A 6,445-nucleotide genomic window follows, 5' to 3' on the forward strand; every position below is an offset into this window, starting at 1 on the left:
GCAGTTATATTCTTGTACATAGGGGCAGTATTATAGTAGTTATATTCTTGTACATAGGGGCAGTATTATAGTAGTTATATTCTTGTACATAGGGGCAGTATTATAGCAGTTATATTCTTGTACATAGGGGCAGTATTATAGTAGTTATATTCTTGTACATAGGGGCAGTATTATAGTAGTTATATTCTTGTACATAGGGGGCAGTATTATAGCAGTTATATTCTTGTACATAGGGGCAGTATTATAGTAGTTATATTCTTGTACATAGGGGCAGTATTATAGTGGTTATATTCTTGTACATAGGGGCAGTATTATAGCAGTTATATTCTTGTACATAGGGGCAGTATTATAGTAGTTATATTCTTGTACATAGGGGCAGTATTATAGTAGTTATATTCATGCACATAGGGGAAGTATTATAGTAGTTATATTCTTGTACATAAGAGCAGTATTATAGTAGTTATAGTCTTGCACATAGGAGCAGTATTATAGTAGTTATTTTCTTGTACATAGGGGGCAGTATTATAGTAGTTATTTTCTTGTACATAGGGGGCAGTATTATAGCAGTTATATTCCTGTACATAGGGGCAGTATTATAATAGTTATATTCTTGTACATAGGAGCAGTATTATAGTAGTTGTTTTCTTGTACATGGGGGCAGTATTATAGTAGTTATATACCTGTACATAGGGGCAGTATTATAGTAGTTATATTCTTGTACATAGGGGCAGTATTATAGTAGTTATTTTCTTGTACATAGGGGGCAGTATTATAGCAGTTATATTCCTGTACATAGGGGCAGTATTATAATAGTTATATTCTTGTACATAGGAGCAGTATTATAGTAGTTGTTTTCTTGTACATGGGGGCAGTATTATAGTAGTTATATACCTGTACATAGGGGCAGTATTATAGTAGTTATATTCTTGTACATAGGGGCAGTATTATAGTAGTTATATTCTTGTACATAAGAGCAGTATTATAGTAGTTATATTCTTGTACATAAGAGCAGTATTATAGTAGTTATATTCTTGTACATAGGGGCAATATTATAGTGGTTATATTCCTGTACATAGGAGCAGTATTATAGTAGTCATATTCTTGTACATAGGAGCAGTATTATAGTAGTCATTTTCTTGTACATAGGAGCAGTATTATAGTAGTTATATTCTTGTACATAAGAGCAGTATGATAGTGGTTATATTCCTGTACATAGGGGCAGTATTATAGTAGTTATATTCTTGCACATAGGGGTAGTATTATAGTAGTTATATTCTTATACATAGGAGCAGTATTATAGTATTTATATTCTTGCACATAGGAGCAGTATTATAGTAGTTATATTCTTGTACATAAGAGCAGTATTATAGTAGTTATATTCTTGTACATAGGGGCAATATTATAGTGGTTATATTCCTGTACATAGGAGCAGTATTATAGTAGTCATATTCTTGTACATAGGAGCAGTATTATAGTAGTCATTTTCTTGTACATAAGAGCAGTATTATAGTAGTCATATTCTTGTACATAGGGAGCAGTATTATAGTAGTTATATTCTTGTACATAAGAGCAGTATGATAGTGGTTATATTCCTGTACATAGGGGCAGTATTATAGTAGTTATATTCTTGTACATAGGAGCAGTATTATAGTAGTTATATTCTTGTACATAAGAGCAGTATGATAGTGGTTATATTCCTGTACATAGGGGCAGTATTATAGTAGTTATATTCTTGCACATAGGGGTAGTATTATAGTAGTTATATTCTTATACATAGGAGCAGTATTATAGTAGTTATATTCTTGCACATAGGAGCAGTATTATAGTAGTTATATTCTTGTACATAAGAGCAGTATGATAGTGGTTATATTCCTGTACATAGGGGCAGTATTATAGTAGTTATATTCTTGTACATAGGAGCAGTATTATAGTAGTTATATTCTTGTACATAAGAGCAGTATGATAGTGGTTATATTCCTGTACATAGGGGCAGTATTATAGTAGTTATATTCTTGCACATAGGGGTAGTATTATAGTAGTTATATTCTTGTACATAAGAGCAGTATTATAGTATTTATATTCTTGTACATAAGAGCAGTATGATAGTGGTTATATTCCTGTACATAGGGGCAGTATTATAGTAGTTATATTCTTGTACATAAGAGCAGTATGATAGTGGTTATATTCCTGTACATAGGGGCAGTATTATAGTAGTTATATTCTTGTACATAGAGGCAGTATTATAGTAGTTATATTCTTGTACATAAGAGCAGTATGATAGTGGTTATATTCCTGTACATAGTGGCAGTATTATAGTAGCTATATTCTTGTACATAGGGGCAGTATTATAGTATTTATATTCTTGTACATAGGAGCAGTATTATAGTAGTTATATTCTTGTACATAGGAGCAGTATTATAGTAGTTATATTCTTGCACATAGGAGCAGTATTATAGTAGTTATATTCTTGTACATAGGAGCAGTATTATAGTAATTATATTCTTGTACATAGGGGGCAGTATTATAGTAGTTATATTCTTGTACATAGGGGGCAGTATTATAGTAGTTATATTCTTGTACATAGGAGCAGTATTATGGTAGTTATATTCTTGTACATAGAGGCAGTACTATAGTAGTTATGTTCTTGTACATAGGGGCAGTATTATAGTAGTTATATTCTTGTACATAGGAGCAGTATTATAGTAGTTATATTCTTGTACATAGGGGGCAGTATTATAGTAGTTATTTTCTTGTACATAGGGGCAGTATTATAGTAGTTATATTCTTGTACATAGAGGCAGTACTATAGTAGTTATGTTCTTGTACATAGGGGCAGTATTATAGTAGTTATATTCTTTTACATAGGAGCAGTATTATAGTAGTTATATTCTTGCACATAGGAGCAGTATTATAGTAGTTATATTCTTGCACATAGGGGCAGTAAAATAGTGGGTATATTGCACATAGTGTGCAGTATTATATCATTTCTCTATTTAATCTGTTTTACTTGTTGAACTCCACAGAACCCAGCTATCTGATCTCTAGACTTAAATTAATGAGTAAATAATCCTTAAGCCACGTTTCCATGTAGCGTAAGTGTTGGTTTTTCTATTTAATTTTACTCATTTATATAGCGCCATTATTTCCACAGCACATTACACACATTATCATTGCTGTCCCGATGGGGCTCACAATCTAAATTCCCTATCAGTATGTCTCTGGAATGTGGGAGGAAACCGGATAACTCAGAGGAAACCCACACAAACACGGGGAGAACATACAAACTCCTTGTAGATGCTGTCCTTGGTGGAATTTGAACCCAGGACCCCAGCGCTGAAAGGTGGCAGTGCTAACCACTGAGCCACCGTGCCGCCCTATCATGGGCGTACCCACCGTGGCGTGGGGGGGTGGGGCAGCTGCCCCCCTTCCCCTAGAAGCAGGGGTACACAATCTAAGAATACCTCCTGGCCGAGCTTTTAAAGGGCCGCTGAGCTTCTGTGTATAATGGCACTGGTGGTAATAATAGTGTTGTTAGTATTGTGGTTTGTATTCATGATCAGTATTGTAGTATTTAATCACTGTCTGGTGGTAATTTTGGTCTGGTCACGGTGTGACGGTATTTGTCCCTAGTATGTGGTATTTTTTGGTCACTATGAGGCGGAATATGTAGTCTAGTTATGGTGTGGCGGTATTTCTCCTTGTATGTGGTATTTTTCAGTCACTATGTGATCTGTATATGGTGTGGTGGTATTTTTCCCCTGTATGTGGTATTATTGGTCTTGGTATAGCGGATTGTGTTGTGTATGGCGGTCATTTTTTCATTTTCCTTTCATTCACCTTTTTCGTTCTAAAATTTTACAACCTGAACAACCATGGCTTGACCCTCCCCCCCTATTTTTAATCCTGGGTACGCCCATGCGCCCTATCTTCATTTTACCTACAGGTGTCCACACCAGAATTTCCAACAGCAATCTGTTCTAATTAATGTGTTTTTGCTGCATTTTTAGATGCTTCTTGCTGGGATTTTGCACCTAAAAATGCAATTGCGTTTTTTTACATACCTTTTTCCAGGTTCCTACAAAATCCTATTGGGAAAAAATGTGCCAAAAAATGCACAGTTCAATGAACAGTGTGCATGAGTCTTCATACTATTACTATTTCATACGCCCTACTACTTGCACCAGTGACCCTATTCCCTCACATCTTCTCCAGTCCATTTCCCCGGCTGTCATCTCTCACCTAACCAAAAAAATTAACCCCTATCTCTCATTTGGAATCTTTCCCTGCTCATTTAAACACGTCAGCATACATCCATTACTTTAAAAAATCATCCCTAGACCTAACTAACTTTATAGACCTGTCTCTAATCTTTCCTTCATCTCTAAACTTCTGGAACACTTGGTCCACTCCCGGCTAATCTATTATCTCTCAGAGCACTCTCTTCTTGACACTCTACAATCCGGTTTCCGCTTTTTACACTCTACTGAAACTGCCCTCACTAAAGGCTCTAATGATCTACTAACAGCTAAATCTAATGGTCACTACTCCATGCTGATTCTCCTGGACCTCTCTGCAGCATTCGACACTGTGGATCACCAGCTCCTCCTCACTATGCTTCGCTCCATTGGCCTCAAGGACACCGCTCTCACTTATTTCTTGCACTATCTCTCTGACCGCTCCTTCACTGTTTCTTTTGCTGGCTTCTCTTCCTCTCCACTTCCCCTTATTATCGGGGTTCCTCAAGGATCAGTCCTAGGCCCTCTCCTCTTACTATTGGGGTTCCTCAAGGATCAGTTTTAGGCCCCCTACTCTTCTCCTTGTATACTTCCCTTATTGGAGAAATCATCAGTAGATTTGGTTTCCAGTACCATCCCTATGCTGATGACACCCAATTAAACACCTCTGCTCCTGACATCACGCCTACATTACTACAAAACACCATTGATTGTATTACCACCTTCTCCAACATCATGTCTTCCCTCTATCTGAAACTGCACCCATCAAAAACTGAACTTGTGTTTCCACCCACCACTAACCAACCTATGCCCGATATTGCCATTTCCGTGTGGTTCTACCATTACTCTGCAGCAACATGCTCGCTCTTTTGGCGTCTTACTTGACTCAGATCTTTCCTTCACTCCCCACATCCGATCACTCGCCCACTCATGTCACCTAGACCTCAAAAAACATTTCTAGAATTTAACCTTTCCTCACCTTTGACTCTGCAGAACCTCTAATTCATTCTTGTCTGGACTAATGCAACTCTCAACTAATCGGTCTCCCTCTTACCAAACTCTCCCCTCTCCATTCTCTCTTGAATGTGGCAGCCATAATCATATTCCTTTCCAACCGCTACACCAGTGCCTCCACCCTGTGCCAGTCATTACACTGGTTACCCATCTGATATAGTTAAATATAAATTCGACACTCTCACCCACAAAGCCCTCCATGGTTCAGCACCACCCTACATCTCCTCCCTCGTCTCAGTCTACCACCCTACCCGTGCCCTCCGTTCTGCTAATGACGTAAGACTAAGGGTATATTTCCACGCTGTGTACTTGCAGCGCCTTTGGACGCAGCGGAAACCTCGCTCCGGCCAAAGCGACGCCCCCTGTTGTACGTGCGAGGATGCCACATGTGCTCATTGAACACAAGCGGAATCAGCGCATCCTATCGATAGACTGGGTTATTTATCTTGTGGAGATGGAGAGAAATAGACATGCTGCGGTCTATAAAGACGCGCCGCATGTCCGTAATTTCTGGTGTGTCACCCGCGTCCCTGCACGTATAGTGGAGACGGGATTTTATAAAATCCCCTCCACTATGCTGTAACATCTGGACGCTGCTGTACACAGCATTCAATCCGCAGCAAAGCCTGAAAACATATGCTACGTGGAAACACACCCTAACATCCTTAATAATCTGAACCTCCCATTCCCGTCTCCAAGACTTCTCACGTGTTGTGCCAAGTTTTTTGGAATGCATTACCCAGGACAATTCGATTAATCCCCAATACCCACAGTTTAAACCATGCCCTAAAAACACCTCACCTCACTTACGTCGTATCTAACTATCCCTGTTTTGCTCATACAAAATTTTCTTCAAACTCTGGACCCTCGTATCATCTGTTCACACTCCCTAAGTTTATAATTGTTATTTAATTTTTTGCAAGTTCCCAATCGATTAATAATGGGTCATAAAGTCTCGCCATGAACTTCACTCCTCTGCATTCGGCACCAGGAGGTTTGGGGGTGAGCATTCAGGCACCTGGAATTTTGTCTCTGGTGAGTAAGATTTTTGGGGGGGATGTTGCATTGTGTGATCAGTGGGGGTCTTACACCAAGGACCACTAATAGTAGAATAAAGAGGCACCTTATGGGGATCCGGAGCCCTATTACTGGCAGAGCGACGATCATATAGGACTGGTAATAATAGGGGCAACATT

The sequence above is a fragment of the Dendrobates tinctorius genome, unplaced genomic scaffold (assembly GCF_039654945.1).
Source record: "Dendrobates tinctorius isolate UK_male_01 unplaced genomic scaffold, ASM3965494v1 ptg000054l, whole genome shotgun sequence".
NCBI lineage: Eukaryota > Metazoa > Chordata > Amphibia > Anura > Dendrobatidae > Dendrobates > Dendrobates tinctorius.